The following is a 21,605-nucleotide window of genomic DNA, read 5'->3' on the forward strand; positions in this document are numbered from 1 at the left end:
AAGAGCTTTCTGAGATTTTTGTCTCGTTTTGGGACTGTCACCACCAGCTCATAGAAGGCAAGGGAGAAGGAGAAGGACTGAATATTGCAAGGATGGAGAGAAAAATCAAAGGGAGGGACAAAGCTCAAAGCTTCTTCCAAACTTTCTGAGTGAAAGCTCTTTTTTGAACATTGTTTCAGCAACACGGGTTCAGCTGCTCCTAAGAAGGGACCATGCATAAGACACCTCCAACAGGGTGACATCATGACCATTAGCATCCAGAGCCTTATACACTCTCTTGCAGCTGTTGGGAGAGGAGGAGCATTTCTGCATCAATCCTGCGTTCACAAGCATTGAAAGGGCAGAGAAGTTTGGATATTCCCTTCTGATGAAACTGTAAACGTGGCAATCTCCAACTTAAGTTGATCCCTGGATCCTAGATGTTAGATGTTAGACTCCCTGGCGTCTAGCAGATAGATATGGTGGGAGAACAGAGGTAACCTTTAAATGGTAAAATTTGTAGTGTCACAGTTGTAAGGATTAGTTTATTGACATGACCTTAACTCCCTGTTAAGAGAGTGATTAAACCATGACACTCCCAAACAAAAAACAGAGGGGGATTAACTGGCCTGCCCAGAGATACATTTTTTTCACTTAGACCTAAAAGGTTTTTTTCACTTGATCCAAAACTGAGGATTCCATCTTTCCCTCTGTAACTCCTTTTAGCATAAACAGGTATTCTCTGCACACAATGGAAAAGGGAGAATAGCCTCCTAATAAAAATACTTCACACTATAAGTGCATACAGTAACTCACAGAGTAAAACACCCAAAGCATAGACTGACATGAGATTGAAAGGAGAGGTGTTTCCACTTGGGACTGGAATTAAATGTAACCTCTTTTTGTTCAATAAGGAGATGAGACAAATTTTGCCACTCAGGTGCTGTGTAATCTCTTTTGGAGTGAGGACTGCTTCTCCTGCAGGGGATCTCGAGCTCCTGAGGGCAGCTGCAGAGCAAGAGCACCAATGCCAGCAAGAGCAATGAGAAAACCAGCCAGGTCTGCATCCTTACAGCCCCCTCACCTCCGCTCTTTGCCACCTGCACCCGATCTTCGGGCCGCGATCTCTGCGGTTCGCAGTGGTTTGAGGGAGGGAGGGCAGGGCAAGGGTGCACAGGGGTCCCGAGGTGCCGGTGGCGACCGGAGCCGCGGCCCCGCTGGCCCGAGGTGCCCTTGGGGACCGGAGCCGCGGCCGCACTGGCCCGAGGTGCCCTTGGGGACCGGAGCCGCGGCCCCGCTGGCCCGAGATGCCCGTGGCGACCGGAGCCGCGGCCGCGCTGCCACAGCCGGGGCTGCGCTGCCAAAGCTGGCGCTGCTTTGCCATCTAGTGCCTCCCGTCCGGATTGCAGGAGCCAGCATCGCACCGAAACCCGGCTCTGAGGCTCGGCTGGGATCAGCGGAACTCCAGCTTGGTTTGTTTTGGGGCTTTTTCCCCACATTAATCCGCACGGATGTTTTACGTGCCGCAGTGGCTGCCTGTCCCCGCCTGGAAGAAGCGGCGAGAGTTTTGTGCGGTCCATAGCGGTGGGAAGGGAATAAATCACCGCTGGCCACACGAGCTGCCTGCGGCTCGCTGGGAAACCCTTCCCTCACTGGTTTGCAGTCGCCTAAAAGTGGCTATTTAGTGTCATTCGGATGTCCCGATTTAGGGAGTGGCGCTGCTGCCACCACTCAGCTTGTTTGGCAAATGAGGCTGCCTTGGCTTGTGAGGGACAGGATCGTACACGGGAAGGCTCGGGAGCACAGCCAGGTGAATCCATTTCAGTGACACCGAGGAATGGATCCGATCAGCTTCGTGGAGCCTCCCTCTCACCTGGAAATTGTCCACGAGTGGGTCAAAATTTTCGCACTTTAGATCATTCTTCTGAATTACTGGGTCAAAAATTTCAGTGAACAAAGGGCATCCCTAAAAGATGTGCAGGCATTTTATTGGGGAGCCATGGAGTCACAGGAATTACAGCTGATTGACTGGAAGCACGGGAACACTACTAAGCCTTTTGGTCCAGACACACAGGGTTTACTCATGTCCATGAATTTTTGATTTACTCTCTGAAATAGTTCTCCCCTGTTCATTTAAAGAGTGCTGTGTCTACAAACTTTGGGGCTGTGACATTTTTAAGACTATAACTAGAGATGAAAAAATGCCTGAGATGCAAATCCAACCTAATTTCCCATAAAGTACAAATTAATATTTGCTGAACCTTTTCATTTTAGGTTTAATTTCAACAAATTCTAGTCACCTCTGAAATAGAGAGGGCACAGATAAGTGAGTTTAGCTGCCTTACAATCAGTTCCCAGCATGTAGAGCTAAAAGGTCTCATGCTTCATGAACTGAATTTAACAGGGACAGGTTTGGACTTTGAACACCATTTCCTTAAAGAAGAAAAAACCAATTTTTTTTTGGCAACCAGTTTCCAGAGAAGTTTTAGAAATAATTTCTGGTTTTGTTATGTAAAACTTCCTTCAGCAGTTGGATCCACACAAGCATCTTTACAGGCCTAAGAAATTGTCATAGGGAGGAGTTGGCATTGCTTGGGTAAAGGACAAGCACATTAACTGTGTGCCAAGCAGCTTAAAAAGTAGATAATGATGAGGCAAAGCAGAAGGAGACTGAGTTAAGCTGGAGACTGAGACAGAAAGGGTGAAGATAGCAATAATAAACTAATGAGCTGTTTTCAAAATGCCTCTCCCGCCGCACAGGAAAACAGGGCAACAGATGTGCCACCACAAAGAAAACTTGGCAGGTTTCAGCTAAAGCCATACCACACCCTGTAGGCTTGGTGAGCTATGAATAATACCAAAGTTTCATTTTACATGCTAGCACAGGCTATATTGTCATCTACAATTCAAATCTTTACTTAGGAGGTTATTGGGTTTGCTATCAAGAGAGAATAACAAAGAAGTGTTTGAAGACAAGATCCAGCGAGACCTGGTTTTCTACAGATTCATGGCTTAAGGCTGAGCACCTAAGAGGAATTTGTACTGTGTAATAGCAGTTATGCCCACACTGTACTCTTTCCCTCAGCTGGGAATATTAATAAGGTCTTTTCCATCCACCTTCCTGCTTTCATTCAACCCACAGGAAATGTCTGTCTTAGACATCTTTGGCCCTCTGTCATATTTGGTTAAATTGGGTGGTAAGTTTGAGAACTGTCGAGGTTACCTGGACTCAAAATCAACAAATGGCTTGAATTAGTCTGTTTTCCTTAGCAAACCCAAGTTATTTAACACAGAGTTGGAGGGATAAAGACTTCAGCCTTCAAAAAGGGATTCTATTGCAGCAGAAATGATGATATTTTCTAAGCCTGACAAGCATTTCCATCATTATCAACAATAATGACTAATAAAATTATAAATTAACAGCTGAGTTTTATGTAATAGCTTACATCTCAAAGTGCTTTTCAGTTTCTTTTCTCCACTTTCAGAGTCATTCTCTCAAAATTCATTGCATTTTTTGCAGTGTTGCTATAGCCCAGTCCCTTCTTGGATAGGACAAAGAGAATCATGTGGATTGCAGCCCACTGCACATCAGGGGAGGGAGTGGAAATTTTAGGCAGAAACATTCAGATAGATTCCTGCTTGATTATAAAATACCAGGATTTCTTTCATATTAAAGCAAGGAAGACAAGACTTAGACAGTAGATGCCTTAACCAGTGTTTTTTGTGCTAGACTGGGCAAACTGAGCGTCATTGTAGGTGAGACACCCCAAAGCCAATCTCCTGTCCATACAGGGAGCTGAGTTTGGATCAGAGCTGTGCTGTGAGTACAGGAGCACAGCAATGTTGATTTTATGAGATGTGAGATTGCACAGGTTCTAAATCATCCAGAGCACACACCAGATAATGCCTCAGATCCAAACCAGTAAATGCCTCTCTTCCGAGGACTTGAATGCCAAAGATGTGTTCAAAGGCAGCGAACAGACCATTGAAAAGCTTTTGAAAGGATTGCTGCTGAGCTGTGGTTCAGTTTAACTTTTGGGGCAGGATATTTGCTTGTATTCTTACAAAAATGTGAGCTGTGGAGTCTCTGCATGTATTAGGATATGCATACAAAGAGGCAGAGAGGAAAAATTACTGAATACTTTATACTTTACAGATTCTAAAATTGATGGTAGTTACACATTGAGGGGAGGCTGAACTCACCTGCTATCAGCATAATGATTGTGCCATTTAGAAAACATGCAGAAAGGGTATATAGCACTTATTAATTAGTTTATCTTTGCAGAAGTTAATTAAGGTATTATTATTATTATTATTAATATTATTATTGTCATTGTTGTTGTTATTTTTCTCCCAGTGAGTGTGCACAGAGAATGACTAAATAATTTGGACAGACAAAGCATGATTGGGAAAGAAAGGGTTTCTAAACACTTCATTTCCCTCCATCTTGCTCCCTCCAGAAAGAAGAATAAAATCCCATGGTTTTTTGCACAGAACTTTGGGCAGGAGACAAGCAGGAAAGAATTAAGCATTCTTTTCTGACAGCTCAGCTTAGGCCTTCCCTGTGTGCCAGTGAGGGTGGGAGGGGGCTGCAGGCAGCCAGTGCTTGGGCAGTGACCCATTCTGTGCCACAGGGCTGATGCCAAGAGTGGCTGGAGTCCCACAGATGGACACAAACAGCAAACAGCCGTGGGTTTGTGGAAGGGTCAGCACCTGGATGATCTTTAGAGGGAGAAAGGAGTGGCACACCTTTAGCTTTCCTTGGGTTCATGTGAAAGCAAGGCAGTGGCAGCAGCCATGCCCATCTCCCTGAGGGAGACACAACAAGAGCCAGGAGATGCTGGAGCAGCCCCAGGCAGAGCCTGCACCAGGGGCTGGTGTCACAGCAGCTGTGATGGTCTGGCCATGGAGCTGATGGATCAATGGCATGGGGTCCTGAGTAACCAGCCCTCCATCCAAATGCTCCCCTCTGATAAAGGAATCTTGGATGGCTCATTTAAAGCTCCTTAGAGCTACAGAAGCTCAGTTTTTTTGGGTTTTATTTGGATGAAATAATGGATGTGGCTGGAGGTGGAATTGAGATGATAGAAGGACAAACTACTTGGAGGCCTCCTTCTGTACCTTGTTGATGCAATCAGCACAGATAGCTAAACTGAGGTCCAGCACTTCAGAGAGATGAAGACACATAAGGGAAGGACTGAATCACTTTTCAGAAGGGCTGAACCGCTTTTCTGTGTCAGCAATGCTGTGTCAGGAATGCTCTTTGATTATTTTTTTTCTCCAAAATAACAATATGTGAAGTTGTATGAAAAATGTTTGGTAGGAAACACCAATTGTGTATAAAGCTGCTTCTGAAAGTTTTATAAACGAGCTTTTCAAGCGACTTACAGAGGTGTGAGGTCAATTTCCATGGAATTTTAATGGGATTTGTGCATCTGTTATTTCAGTCTTGAACAAAATTCTAAAACTGTTGGTTTTCACAGGAGCATTGCTTAACTGCCTTCTTTGTACTGTAGTAAAGAACTTCAAAGTCCTTTAAATACAAATCAATATAATGGACAAAATTACCATTTGAAAATTGTAGGCTACTATAGCAATTTAAGGAAAACATTCTTAATCTTGCTAATCCCTATTCAGATAAATCCAACAACTACTTTAAGAGGCATATAATGATCTAATGTACTCAGCCAGCTCTGTGTCTCCTTGAATAACTCAAGGGGACAAAACAAAACAAAATTTCAGCCAATAGCCAGATGGGGATATGGCACAACTTAGTAAATTAAAGTAAGATGGGAGACAGATGGAGGCCTTTTCAGAAGTCAGATTTTGGTAGTTGGAAAGGGCGGTGATACTCCGGCTGTGATAAAATCCCAGCAGATTTGACTTAAAAAAGCTGTGGGTAATGTGTGGTCACAGCCTGACATTAAAAATCTGTAAACTGTTTGCATAACTCCAGAGATCTCTTGTGCCTCAGATATGAATTATTTCTTTGGAGCATTGCTGGGGTATTTAGGCATGAGCAGTGCTGGAACACTCAGGGTGCCATGAGGAGCAGCATCAGGAGGGATTTCACAGCCCTGATCTGAGCCCCTCAGTCAGCTGCCTCCAGGGGAAGAGCCCCCACTTTCAGGGCAGACACAGAGGTCCTTCTCCCTGTCCAGCCTGGAACTTACAGGCTATTTTCTCTCCATTTCAGTGTCAATGAGTGGAGTCACTGCAAAGTGCTTTCCCACACTCCCCCTTCCACTCCTTCCTTTTCAGAATCGTGGGAAATACTGTGCCCACACTTTTCATGAATATTCCCTAAATGACTGAACGTTTGTGTGGGGGGATCAGTTACACCATCCTGTACTTTGAGGGTTTGTTGCTGTTACAGTATTTCCTCTTTGGCTGCATTTCTTTCTCTGCTCTCCCCTTTTTGCTGGAGATACAGCACATTAGGCCTTATCATGTTCACACGGGAGGCTTCTGCTTTCTCATCAAGCTGAGCACGCTGACAATTACCAGGTGGAATTCTGGCTGCTCTTTTGAATTGACACAGCTTTTCATCCAGACTTTCAACCTGCTAACAAAGGTGCTCATGGTTACCTGCCAAGGTGCTACTCCCTTTTCTGTCATGTAAAGGTTTAGGTGCAATTTATATTAGGATGCCACAGAGCGAGGGGATGGCCATCACATCCAGGTGTGCAGGCTACATGGCCTGGCACACCCTCCCAAACTGGTTCCCATCCTTCCCGTGCCTCATGTGAAGTCTACTACAGGCTACAGGTACTCAATCCTGTATTTTCTGGGTGACACACCACTCTCCTCTCTTTAGTTCTCCCTGTGACACCTTGTTCTTTTTAGTATTTTTAGATTAGCAGCTTCCCAAAGGCAGAGACACTTGATCATCCTCTCAGCTTCACCAAGCATGTTAAGTCTGTGCTGTACATCAACAGATGTCACACTGTTTAATGGATTATACTTTAAGAACGAAAATATGGCCATCCTAGTGAGACACTTGTGAAGGTGGGAACTACTGACCATGGAACATTTTGTAGTCATTGACACAGCTTGGCAAAGTCCTATTATTTATTTACAGCTGCATTTTGCCCTGTAGCATGAGGCTGGTTGTAGTGGTAGGAGGGTGAAGGAGGACAAATACTGATGATGTTTGTAAATGCTTCAGGTCCTTGCTGTCTCAGAATCACACAATGGGTAAGGTTGGAAGGGACCATGTCCACTGCTCTGGCTGTGATAATTACTCTGTATCTGAGCAATGCACTTTTTTCAGCAAGTGGTTTGAGTTGCATGGCTGGGTGTGAACAGACTGACCTACTTCAACCTCCTTTGCAATTTCTAAATTTCCCTGTTTACCCCTTTCATTGTCAGCTTGTTCACTTGTGGCTTACAACCAGCAGGCTTTGCTGCCTTTGTGGTTGGTTTCTCCAGACACAATTAAACTGTCTCCGATTGACATCTGGCTCTGCTGAGGTTTGGGTTGCATCTTCTTGGCTGCCTCGATGTCCTCCTTGATTTGGGATTCTGATCACTGCCTGCCCGGGCATGGCACATCATCAATGGGCGCTTTCATTCCTGAGGACTCCCTTGTGCCTACAATAAGGCAGTGAAGTGTTTCTGGCTCTCAGAGCACTCCAAAAGGTTATTTCAAGACAGCCTCAGCTGTTGTGCGTGTTGTGCATGCTGGAGCTTCCAGCAGGACTGCATTGAGCTATAGGAATTTCTTTGCAGGAGGGTCGTGAGCTCTCCAGGGCTGGTGCCTTCATCTTCACACCCAGCCAGAGGTCTCGTTTGGAGTGTCCCTTGGTCATTCCTTGGCTGATAACATTCTGGCAAAAAACCGGTCCATGGAAGAATTTGGTTTCTTCCTGGTGTCTGTGATCTTGCCAAAGGGTCAAAGCAAGATCTCTTGGTACGTCTCCTGTGCCCCTTTTCTCCTCTGCTGTTTCTTATGGCTTAACCCAAACTGACAACTGAGCCCCAGGCAGCCGCTCACTCAGTCCCCCACCAGGGGGATGGCGGAGAGAATCAGAAGAGTAAAAAACTCATGGATTGAGATATAGACAGTTTAATAGCAAAAGCCTTGTGTGCCAGCAAAGCAAACCCAGGAATTCATGCATCACTTCCCATGGTTGGGCAGGTGTTCAGCCATCCCCAGGGCAGCAGGGCTCCATCACGTGTAATGATGACTTGGGGAGGCAAACAACATCACTTCAAACATCTCCCCTTTCCTTCCTCCCAAGCTCTGTATGCTGATCACGATGCCATATGGTATAGGACATCCCTGTGGTCACCTGAGGTCAGCTGTCCGTGCTGTGTCTCCTCCCAGTGCCCCACACACCTGCAGCCCCCTCAGCAGCGTGTCAGTACAGGAAGCAGAAAAGGCCTTGATGCTGTGCAAGTGCTGCTCAGCAATGACAAAAACACCTTTATATTATATACAGTGTTTTCAGCAAATCCAAAACAGCCCCATACCAGCCTCTATGAAGAAACGTGACCCTACCCCAGCCCAAACCAGCACACTGTTAGGGAGCTCTCTCTCATTTCATGTTACAAGCTGTGCTATCTACACTCTTCGTCTGCAACGCTTCTTTTAATCCTTTAATTTCAGGTTTGTGAAACATTGCAGGTGGTGACAAGAACAGGGTTCATCTTTTCCATGACATACTCTTGTGTATCTGGTGAACAGCCCTGTGCCTTTCCTATGGATGCAGTTGGCCCCTTGCTTCTGGGAAGAATTTTTGTTGTTGTAGCTTTTGGTGATGTGCACCCTTTTGGTCTCAGGCCTAACAGCTCAGGTACATGCAATCTCACAGCCTACAGCTTTTCTTTGTCAAGTTTATGGACTTTAGTGGATTAAATGACAGGTACCCAACCCAGAGATGTCACTCATTGGAAAGTTTGACATGGCCAGTTTTAATCTTCATACTAAATTTCTTGAATTTTGTGGTCCCTGCTTGCTTGCCTGGCCATGGTCAACTATGACTGTCACTAGATGTTTTCACGAGTGAGAGCCTTAAAAGCTGACAGATTGTCTTCTCACTGTGCTTGAATTTGCTCCTATCTTTCCTGTAAAGACCTTCCACATTAAACCTTCACCTCCCAGTTTTCCCCATTTTCAGCTTCTTGTGATTCTTTCTGGTTGGAAGCTCTTCAAAGTAATCATCCAATCTCTCTTGTTATCTCTCCTTGTAGGAAAGGACTCCCCCTTTCCCCTGGGTTTTTCATGCACTTTTCCTCTGTCTGCTTTACTCTGGTGTTTCCAGCCACATGCTTTTTGATGCTTTCTAGACACCACGTTACAGATGTGTTTGTTCATTTCTGCTTTGCCCAGTGTGATCTGTGCACCCATGCAGAGGCTGCCATGTATCTTTATTTTCTACAGCCCAACAGGAGACATTCTGCACGCCTGTAGGATGCTAAACAAAGATGTGTCAAGAGCTGATCAGTTTGAAGTTATGGGGTTTCTTTAATATGCCAGACTAACAAGGCTAATTATTTCTTTTAAGTCTGTTTTAAATATGTAGGGTTTTTTTTTTTTTTTTTATCTCTGACTTCTTATGCAGAACATTGATCTTTGGTAGATCATTTATGTAAAATGTATCATTTCTGAAGTAATGTTCTTCCCTTCTTACCCTCACTCTCAGCTCTCAACTCCCACCACTAAAACTAACAAAAAGTGACGCTGACTGTGCTCTTTCCCATTTTCTTACCAAGAGGCAGGCCTTTATCTAATTTATTTTTTGTGGCATGCTTCCATGCTCCCTATATTTCATCTTTATGTTTGGTGGCTGATCAGTAGTAGGATTTCTAAAGTAAACAAAGTAAATTCATACCTCATGCAGCCCTCAAACACCACTGTGCTCTAGTCTGGGTGTATTTTGGAGCTGCTTCCCAGATCTGTGCTCAAAGCACTACCAAAGTCAGCTGGAAACTGATGCCCCACAGTGACCCACGAGGAGATAATGGCTCAGAATTGCTGCTGGGCTTAACACTTCCCTGGAGATAGGCTAGGGGTCTTCTGCTCTGGGCAGAGACTGAGCCTTGCCCTACAGGGGCTCTTCCAACTTGCACTAAATGAGACTTCCATTATCTGTGCCAAGGTGGGGAATTGTATTATTAAGTTCTGATATTCAGTGTTCTGATCCCATGCACAAAGACAATCTATTAACTGATCAGTCTTCTCCCAAGCACCTGGGCTGCATGAAAGTTCAGGCTCTGCCACAAGAGCCCTGAACAAGCCCTGGCTACATGGTGTGAGGGGCAGAGCCCTGTCTGGGAGAGGCTGGAGCTGTTCTGGGCTTCAGGTGCTGGTGAACAAACTCGTTTAACAGAAGAATATCTCAATCCTCAGTTTTGCACCTGTATATAAAGATAAATATAAAGACAAATCCTTTTTAACCTTGTGGGTTTGGTGCAGAAATCTTCATATCAATTTCTCCTGATGATCAGTGTGTCTAATTGTGCATTTCAGCAGTACCTCGTTTACACCTGGACTCATTAGTAAGAGCTGATTTACAGGAACAGCCACTGCTGGAGAGACAGGGGTTCTCTCTTCCTTCATTTATCCCCCTGGGCCCTGACTAAAAGCACTCCTGAGACGAAGGGAGTGGACCCACAAATAACTGATATCCAGCATGACTTGTTTCGCCCTGCTGGAGCTGCCAGATCAATCAGCAGAAACCAAACTGGGACCAGTTTCAGGCGAGTGCCCTTTGTTTGCCATCGATTTTTCCGAGCTGTCTCTGTGAGAGGCTGATGGGAGCTGCCGGCTCCGGGGGCTGCCGGGGGTGCCACCGCGCACCCTTCCCGTGGGTTGAGCTGCCACCGTCCCACAGAGACACCAGAACAACCTTGAATCAGGTGAAATGGCAAGTACAACTGTGAGGCTTGAAAGGGAAGCACCAGAAAGCAGAACACAAGCTCCTGCTTGTCATTTAGCAGAGACAAACACGAGCGCCACCAAAACAACGGCATTATCCGATTAGCGAGCGGCTGCAACGCGACAGGAGCGGATCTGCAAAGGCAGGGAATCTGTCAGCTGTCATTGCAACACCACCACGAGTGCCACAATACATTAAGAGGGAATGAAGAGAGGTGGTGTAACAGGTGTCATTGCAATAGTGCTGAAAGGGACGCTGTCACAGCTTGCAGACCTGAAATGTGACCTCTCGATCTCCTGCGTGGGTGTGCGGGAGGTGCAATGTTATATTGCACTGAGGGCTCCTCTGCCTTATGGCTCCACGGTGACGTCCAAGGATGCAACAACCCAGAGCTTGTGAAACCCAGCACTGGCCTTGTTTACAGTCCAGAATAAGCAGAGGACTGTTTAGAGTGGGAATACCTCAAACAAAGTGTCTGGTACGGACCGCTGTGGTGAGCTACCAAATCTGTGCTCCCTTAGAGAGCTGTGTCCCAGAGATCAGCTTTAAAAGCACTCAGACACTTTTAACTTGTCCTTCCCTTGCCACATTCTCTTCCTTCCCATAAGGCAAAATATGTATTCAATTTCAATCAGAGTGTAAGTTATACAAGTATATTATACAAGGATGATGATGATAATGATGATGATGATAAATGGCATAATAGCTGTCTTTTTTACACTTACACAGATGTGAGTGCCATCACATGCTTACATTATAGAAAATACTCAGTATATGAACTATCACCTAAGCACAGTTTATCTGATCATATTTTTACTCTGAAGGGTAATTGGTAAAAAGAGTGAACATTGATAAATGGGGAAGTTTTTATAAGGTTTTCCATGGGGTCTTCTGCTCCATAACCTGGATAAAACAGAGAAGGTATGGTTCAAATGAAAGGCTGGTGCATCATGCCCATCTTCCACTTTCAAGATGGTACAGGCCAGTTCATTAGGCTGCCACTAGCACATTCAGTTTATTATTTAAATCAATCAGCCATGGGTTGTTGAGCTGTCTTGAGAGTGTGCCTTAGCTGCAGAGATGTGCACCCTCACTGGTACCTTCCCCAGGTGGCACAGACACACACCTTCCTCAAAAAATCAAAACGTTGTTAATGTTAATTGGTGGAGAAATTACAAAAAAGCTTGGTCCTGGAACACAGTACTGAAAATTGCACTGTCAGTACCAACATGGGACTGGACTTACAGATCTGGGAAATGCAGTTCTTGTAGACCTTGGCAGCTCTGGGCTGTGTCCTCCACAGCGTGACTCGGCTTCAGTCAGGTGCACTGGGCTGACTGCAGCACGGCAGCAAGGCCAGGCCAGTCCCCATCTGCACCCATGGCATTTTGGTGGATGAGTTCTTGATGTCTTTTGTGTGCTGGGACCCCATAACACCACCTGGTGAAACTGTGCTCTCCACCAGCCAGGGGAGGGATCCAAACTCCTGTGAGAGGGGAGATATGATATGATATATGATATACGATATATGATATACGATATATGATATATGATATATGATATATGATATATGATATATGATATATGATATATGATATATGATCTATGATAGATGATAGATGATAGATGATATATGATATATGATATATGANTGATATATGATATATGATATATGATCTATGATAGATGATAGATGATAGATGATATATGATATATGATATATGATATATGATATATGATATATGATATATGATATATGATATATGATATATGATATGATATATAATATGATAAAATTGCCCTCCCTGGGCACTTTTCAGCTGTTTCCTGGTGTGCTGGTGCCAGGGTGAGCACCACAGGCGGAGCGAATTGTGGGAATTGCACCTGCACTTGCACAGTCACCCTTTGGAGGGATGCAGCCCCACCATGAGATAAATGAGGCTCTAGGGATGGAAAGGCCTCCTGTCTCACCTCCTAAATATGCCCTTCTTAGGCAGCAGGAATCATGGAATTATAGAACCACAGAGTCACAGAAAGGTTTGGGTTGGAAGGGACCATAAGGATCATCTAGTTTAACCCCCCTGCCATGTGCATCTCCAAATAGATGAGGTTGCTCAGAGCCCCTTTCCATGTAATGCCTTGTTGTAATCCATGTCTTAAAAGCAGCTTATTTTTTTTTTTTCCCCCCAAGAGCTGACAGAGTTTGCTGTGAATTTTTGGGCACCTGTGCACACAGCATGGCTTGTTTGACCACAAGCAGAGGACTAGCATGGCCTCGAAAAACATATCCTACTTACTAAAAAAGAGAGTCCAATTATTCTCAAATACAAGACACTGGCTGGCAAGAGAGAATTAGGAAGGCTGAGGAACAGTCACAGCCATAGATTTTCCAGTTTGGAAATAAGTCAGTGACAAGCACAACAGCTCATTTGTCCCCCAGGTAGAATTTGCCTCCTGACTGTTGTAACTGTGCAGGGTGTCCAGCATTTGAAACCCTCCTGGGATAGTGTAATGGGTTTACCCAGCTGGCAGCTGAGTACCCAACAACCACTCACTCACTCCCTCACTCCCCACCCAGCCCAGGGGGATGGAGAGGAGAATCAGGAAAGAAAAGTAAAACTCAACTGTGCATCTAGATGGATTGTAAATATAAAGTAATTTTATAATATATTGAAAAAGTAAGTAAAATATTAAAAAAAAACATAAAAATGATACTACTATTAATAATAATTGTAATTAGAAGGAAAGGCAGAGAGAGAGAAAACCCAAGAAAAATAAGGCATAAGCAATACAAAGTCCTTGACTTAGTATAAGTACTACTTAGCAAAAACTAAAAACACCAGTCTGTTTATCCATCTTATTCTCATCCTAAATCCAGAACACAGACTTGTGCCAGCTACTGTAGAGAAAATTAACTCTATTTCAGCTGAAGCCAGGACAGACAGGCAGCTAAGTACAATGCAGAATAAAATGCAAATAAAAGAGAAAATCTGTCCACATCCTCCTCCTGTCAGCCTTTGCTCTTGACCCACTGCTGTGCACAGCTGTCCTTCCAAAGCCCAGCAAAGCCATCCAGACAGGGAACCAGAGGGAAAAGGAGGTGTTGGGTGTGTGAGCCCAGGATGGTGGCAGTGTCCTGGGCAGGACAAGGATTCCCCTGCAGGCTGGAGGGTCTGAGAGCCCTGGCCCAGGGGCTGGTGCAGCACAGCCTGCAGGTAACAGCCACCCAGGCTTCACATTTGCTGTGGGGTGGGACCCTTAGTGCTGCATTAGTGGGAGTTTTGTGGGGCAGGACATCTCTAGGGAGGGCTGGTGAGCACCTCTCACTTCAGCAAGTGCAAATGTGAAGTGGGTCACAGCACACAAAACACTCAGCCTGTAACTCCCCCTGGTTCTGAGCTTGCAGCTGCCTTTATGTCCCAGAGTCTGACCTGTCCTGGCTGCAGATACAAGCAGCTGGTATTTCCTGGCACTGTTGCTGTGATGGCATTAAAGGATAATTCCCTTTTTCAAGCTTCAACTATTCCTGAAAAAACTTCCCTTCCTGGTATTGCAGGAAAATGGTTGAGAGAAAATACAGACTCCAGTGCTGTATGAATCTGCAGGAGACCTGGCCCTGGTCTTCCTTGGTTCTCTAGTAAGATCAAGTCAAGTCTTCATCTCTTTTGTTTGTTGAAAAAAATGAAAAAAGCAACCCAAAAAAAGGACAAATCTCCAAAAAGTGAAAACTGCAAATACAGTCACATCAATTTAAAATATCATTATATTACCAAAACATGTAATCCTTGGCCCCAGAAACTTTAAATGTAGCAGTTAAGTGATTCCTAGTTCATGTTTCAAAGCTAATTACAGCTTGGTGAAGTTCTGGAAGCTTCTGCATTGGAAAAAATCAGGTTTTTCCCCCTTGTAAAACTTTCCCTAGAGGTCTGCCAACCCTTCCAGCAATAACAGAGAATAAAACTCTAGTGAGTATTAAACTGAGGGACCTTTTTTTTTCCCTCTTTATGTTAAAATCATGACACAGCATGGGAATCAGCCTTCCCAGGGAGCCCCATGCTCTGTGGGAGCATTCCCTTCATCCCCACAACTCCACAGCCCAGGCAACTTTTCCTTTGGGCCAGCAGCTGAACAGTCCCACTTCCCATCCCATAAAGAGCTGGTGAGACAGGCACTGAAGGGCTGATGCAGGGATTGCTGCCCTGCTAAGGGTACCTCAGAGGATGGTTATGGTTCCACACAAAAAAAATATTTTCCCTCATGTACTTTATTTTTGAAGTGAAGTAATTACATCAAAACAAATGTGTGCTCAAAGAAGCTTACAGCTGTGAAATTAGGCACCCATAATCTATGAAATGCCACAATTGAGATTGCCTAAAGCAAGTCTAATGCAGCTCTGTGCTCATTGCACTGATCCCAACAGCCTCCACACTGCTTAATAATCTTCTCTTTTTTCTTTTTTTCTTTTCCCCATGGAATATTCCAAGCTGGAAGGGATGCACAAGGATCGTCGAGTCCTCTGCCCTTGTTTGTTCTTACCCTGACACAGCCTTGGCTCCTTGGCATGGCTGAATTCCCTTGACATATCCAGGGAGACGGCGCTGCAGGCAGCCCCACACTGCAGGATGAGCTCCCATCCCAACTCCTGCTCCCTGAGGGGCTCCTCTCTCTGCATGGAGCAGAGATGTGCCCACCACGGAGGTGTTTGTCTGCCTGTTACAGCCTGGGCTGGCTCCAGAGCCAGCTGCCACCCTGACCCCAATGTCACACGTTGTCCCACGGGCTGTGGCACCGTCTCTGAGCTGTCCTCATACCCACTGTGGGGCGGATTGCATTGCTTCCCATGAGAGCACAGGGATAGCTGGACAGGAGGAGAGGCTGGAGGCATCTGTTTGCTCTGGAGTGAGAATGGGCTACCCAGGAAATAAGTGTGAAATAGCACAGGGAGGTCTGGGCAAGGAGGATTTTTCCAGCAGCATGCAAATGTGCTGTTGGCCTCCTTAATTAGACCTCCCATTACTGACTGTCTTCCCATAGGGAAAAGCCCTGGGGGCAAGTTCCCCAGCGTCATCCTGGACCACTTCTTCCTAATTTGACAGCCCAGCTTGGAGGGGAGCTGTTCACCTGAATCCTCATGTTTGTAAATGTAAGAGGGATGGTTTTATAGCCTGGCTGGTCAGCAGTGGCAGCTGGGGCTCCCACCAGATCGGGGCTGAGCAAGGGCTGCAGACGGGAGCAGCCCAAGGAAGTTCCCAGAGCAGGGGAGTTGTTGGTTCATCTCTTCAGTCTGTGAGGGCTTTCTTCTGACAGCCAGCCCTGCCCGTGCCGTGCTCACCATCCTGAGCAGAACCAGGTGTCTGTGATGGGTTACCAGAGCAGGAGAGCCACTGAACGGAGAAGTCAATGTGATATTTACATCTGCACTAACACATACCTGACCAGAAAATGGCAGCAATCAAACAGGAGCACGGGGGAAGGGGTGCTGTCATTCCCTGGAGCACCAAAGGCTGCAGGGACACATCACCCTCTGCTCTTTGGCTGCCAAACACCTCCAGACCATAAAATCAGCACTTCCAGACACCCACACGGACGAGTCCTGTTCCACCCCGCCAGGCTCTACAGGCACCATCAACATAAGGTTGTGGCCAGCACTGCTGCATCTCCTTTGGCTTTCTCAGCTTTGACCTGGGGAAATGAGACCCTGTTTTTTGCTTCACCTCCTTTATGAGTAAGAAGCCAAGTCTACAGCACCAATCCAAGCAAATTATTAATGACCTTTCATTTTTATGCAGCCAGCTCCAGTGCTCACTAGAGCAGGCTCGCCTCCTGTTTGTGACTGTCCTGCTGCCTCTGTTGTCAAACAACGTTGTTTTATAACAACATTCCTGTTGAAGTGGATTATTATCGGGCTGACTACCCCTTGGGGTGTAATGAAAAGCATTCATTAATGCTCAGGGCAGGAGGGCTAATTACTTCTTTATAAAAAATCCGTGCTAATTGCCAATAACTATTTTATTGAATGGGTCTCATAGAGATAATTTTGATTGTGTTTTGATTTCCCTCTCATACTGTAATGCTTATTGCACAGTCCAAAGAAGCTGGGAACAGGCAGGTTATCCAGATGAGCATGGGGGGGGAGCCCCACCTTTTCAAAGACCAGTGGACCATGCTATGCTCAGTTCAGTGCTCAAGCCTGCTGTGGTGCTGGCCAGGGTTTTCTGGGTCTTGTACCTTCCTGCTTCCACCAAGCAGGTGGAGACGTGTTTTCTGTACACCCCCAAGGCACAGCACTGATTCTGGCAGGGCTCTGGCAGAGCAGAGGGAATGCACAAGGCTCAGGCAGGTTCCCTACAGAGCTGAATTCCACTTGGCCTGCAGGAACAAGGCAATCCCTGGCCCTGCAGGCACCAGGACTGCACAAAGGAAAAAGGAGCAGCACACAGCAATAACCCATGGGGTCAGTGCACCCCTTCCTGTACTTGTAAGGAAGACTCATTCACCTGATCTTTGGATCACACTGCACTCCAAGATGAAGAAAATTTCACATAATCATTTATTTGCTTTTATTTACAAATAACAGCAGGGCTGAAGGTACAAGAAAATCGACACAAGCACCGACCAAGTCCTTTGAGTTGTACTGAGGAAGCAATAACTTACAAACACCACATTAAAAACAAATCCCACAGAAATCCAGTCAGCCTGTGGGAGGCAGAGTAGGAAACTACCAGGGTCCAAATGCTCCTGCAAAGCCTCAGGAGGTGCCTGGGCTGATGCTGGCTGTGAATTTCACTGGATGTGTGCTGCAGTAGTTTCTAGCTGACACCTACAGACTCCCACAAAAGGCTGCTCTCACCACCCAGGGGATGTAAGAGGTGTCCTGGCAGGCAACAGTCCCCTCCAGACCTGTCCTCAGACCCCATGGCTGCAGACCTGAGCTGCTGAGCCTACTTACCTTGGAGCTACTCTCCAATGCACCATCAGATTGAACTACTTCCCATTTCCAACCCTGGAGACATTTCCTTTTCCTCCTCTATCTTCTTCTGTCCCACCCCAGCAGTTCTACAGGGCATCAGTCTTCTCTCACATCATACTTTCTGGTTCTTTGCTCAAGAAGATAAAGCACACAAACTATGCCCTTCAAACACAAGCCAGAAAGTTGTCCTTCCCCCTGGAAATCACAGCTTTAAAAATAAAACAAGTTTTTTAACTTGGTTGAATGATCTCCATTTTAAGAACAGACAGGGCTTTCAGAAATGACTTTTCTCAGTGCCCTGAGAGGTTTTGAGAGGGCTGGATTAACAAAAGTTGGCCATTTGGCACTTTCTGAAAGCATTCTGGAAATACCTCCAGGGGTTGCCTGGAACCTACTGCTTCTGCAAGTCTTGGCCAAGTATGGTGAATGAAAAATAGCATTCAGGTGATTTAGTAGTTGCTTTGGGAATGTTTGCAGTTGCACTGTTGTGTCGTGCACCAAGGACAGAATCACAGAACTACAGAATAGTTTGGGTTGGAAAGAACCTTAAAGACCATCTTGTTCCATGCCCCCCCTGGAGGAGGCTGCACAAGGCTCCATCCAACCCAGCCTGGATATTTTGTGTCTGTAAATTACACTCCCCAGTTCCTGATCACACTGGAGGACCACAACCTACATTAAGGCCTTGGTGTCACCTACAGACAGCTCCAAAAAAACCCCCACACTGCATCTACCAGGGAGCAGAACAGACTCCTGAGCTTGAGCACTTGCTGCCTCAGCACAGCTTGCTTTTAATGAGCTTGCACGGACCAAATGTCTCCAGTCACACTGGACAAAACTGAAATGACTTCTGAATAAAATGTTTCTTGGTTGCAACAGGAACAGGTGCAATGACAAGAAAAAGGCAAAACCAACAGCTTTTTACTTCAAAATCGCTCCAAGCTGGTAGAAACAGCTTGCAGAAAGCTGACCATACTTTACACATTTGGAGGGCAAAACATTTTTACTTACAAAATAGGGAAGTATCACTTCTATGTCAAATCATGAGGATTTTTGTTTTTGTGATACAGGTTCATAGTCAAGCAGGCCTCACTCAGCCCTGGTAGAAGTCTGACATCCTGATCAACCCTTCCCCTCCAGTGGGATGCCAGGTATTTTATGCAAGGGGCATGGCTGGCAGCAAATTAATTTTCTAGTTTTAAAATTATCTTCAACAGTAATGAGCCATTAAATCAAGGGAAAAAACACAGAAGACAAAATCATCTTAAGGGCTGCACTGGGTCCTCCAAGGAGCAGCAGCTTGAAATCCTGTAAGCAAAGCCAGTCTCTTCTGCAGCGATGCTTGCCCTGGGATGGCAGCAGCAGCAGGGCCTCCAAGAGCTGCCACAGTTTGCTGACACTGTGAAACATCAGTAAGATACTGTCCCCTCAGCAGGGCTCAGGGCTGTCCTCCTCTGCAGAAACCACCTCCAGGAGGCAGCTCAGGACAGCACACACATCAGCTGAGGCTGCTGGTCCACCTTATAGCCAAACCAAGCTGGCAGCTCACTGGGACCAAAGCAAGGTAGTGCCCCTTCTTCCTTCCTCCCAGAGTCCCACTTCATCTGATCATGATCATTCATCACGATTTTGTGGTGGATTTGGCAGTGCTGGGGTTGGACTGATCTTAGAGGCGTTTTCCATCCTACGTGATTCTATGATTCACTCTCCTTGACCCCCAGCCATGCCCCCATTCCTCCCACCCCTCCTGGGGCTGCCCCATCATCTGCTTTCACTGCCCACCCTTCTCTGGCCCATTTGGTTCAGTAATTGCAGAGAACAATTTGCTCAGATGAGGCAGCCAGAGCCAGCCCAGCGCTGCAGGATTCCTCTGCTGCTCATTCAGTTCATACCCGAGGGGGCAGAGGGACCGCAGACCTCTGGTACCTGCAGCAGCTTCACCTCTGGATGGAAAATCCTGCACATTTGCTGACACTGACCTGTTCTCTGCAGCTCCAGCTTTGTTCCCTCCATCACCTAGCCCACCTCTCCCTCCAGGAGGGAGCTCAGGGATGGATGCTGCACCCAGGGCAGGGGTGGATGCCGCGGTGCCAGGCAGCGCAGCCCGTGTGGTCCCAGCCTGAGCCACGGGGATTTCACCAGGGAAGCCCCTGGCAGTCCCTCCACCAGCCAGATCCTCTTCAGGGAAGCTGCCAGGAGCCCAATTAACACACCTACCCCATAAAAGCAGGAGTGGTGCTGAGCTGAGGGAAACAATCGACCACGCACTGAAGGGCTCTGCTGAATGGACTTAATTCAGCGCTTAGGCCTTACAGCTGAGCCCAGCTCAGCTTTCCTGAATGGGGACAGGCACGTTTGGGGGCCTGCTGACCTGTCACCCAACATCAGCGTCTTCAAAAGGAACAGCTCTTGGCACAAACAGCTCTTTCTTTCGGGAAAATGAAAAGAAGAAGGAAAAAAAAAGAAAGAAAAAAAGAAGTAAAGAAAACCAAGGAGAGGCTGGTGCTTTTGTACTCCGGAAGGTCACTGGTGGCTCCTCAGTGCCTCACCCACCTCCCTCCCCTCCTGGGGCAAGGGGAGACCTGCCTGGGAGTGAATAGGGGAGGGAAACTGGGGCAGCTGGTGGGCCAGTTCTTTCTGGTACGGAAAAGCATCGCTCTGTGAACATCCTGTGCCTACAGGAGAAGGGCATCGCTCCAGCACCGCGTAGCCCCAGCAACCGAGCGAGTGGCTGTGACTGTTCTTAAGCTCTCAGAAGAGACTCAGAAGGGCTTTAGCTGCAAATATGAGTGCTGTGACCTGCCAAGAGGCTTTGTCCCCAGTACTGTCCTGCTTGGCTGTCCAGCATAGACACAGGACCTGTATTGGCATCTCCACCTTTAAGGATGCCTTGCTCCCTCATGGCAGATGTTCTATTGAGGGCAGATTTAAATTTGGGGACCAGATTCCTCTTCTATTTGCAAAGGTCTTTTTCCTGCTCTGGAAGTGCTCTCTGAATAAAGCTGAAGAGGATGCTACTGGGATTTTTAAGATAGGCTGGCAGCTTTCTGCCCGTGTGGCTGTGAAGCCTTTTAGAGTGCACTGACCACACCAGCAGCACCCAAAGGTTCACCAGGATCTGATGCTGGCGGCACCAGGCAGGGCAGCCCCCCGGGCAGGGGGTCACAGGGGCACCGATGGACAGACAGACAGACAGACAGAGGAAGGACTGGGACTCCAGCAGCAGCACAGCTCCCACAGCCAGAAGGCTCCAGGACTCCTCAAGTCTCCCTCTCTGTCCACACTGGCAAGCTTGGCCCAAAATTCCCAGGTTTAACCTTCCATGGGTTTTCTGTCAGATCTGTGATGCTGCAGTTAGTCAAGTAAGGAAGAGATAACTGCCTGCCTTTCCATGAGCCACCCCCTCAACCCCAAAGCTCTCTTCTCTCTCACCAAAATCAAGAGAGAAATGCTTAATGCCAAAACCACTCACAGCACTAAGGGGGGGATATGAAACACTGAAGATTTTTAATAATTACAAGAAGAAAAATTGCAAAGCAGAGGACATGCATTTGTCATGTGGTGAAACCAGCTGTAGAAGGAGATTTGAAACAATTCCAGTTCTTTCTCCTTTTTTTTTTATTTTTTTTATTTTTCCTTTTCCAGGGTAGTAACTTTTTTCTTTTACAAACAAATTAGTCATTAAAAAAAGCATAAAGACATGTCATGCCAAGCTGTGCCCAGGTGTTTGACGTTCACTTCCTCCCCTCCCATAAAAACTTTTCCTATAACTA

The sequence above is a fragment of the Parus major genome, chromosome 1 (genome assembly GCF_001522545.3).
Source record: "Parus major isolate Abel chromosome 1, Parus_major1.1, whole genome shotgun sequence".
NCBI classification, from domain to species: domain Eukaryota; kingdom Metazoa; phylum Chordata; class Aves; order Passeriformes; family Paridae; genus Parus; species Parus major.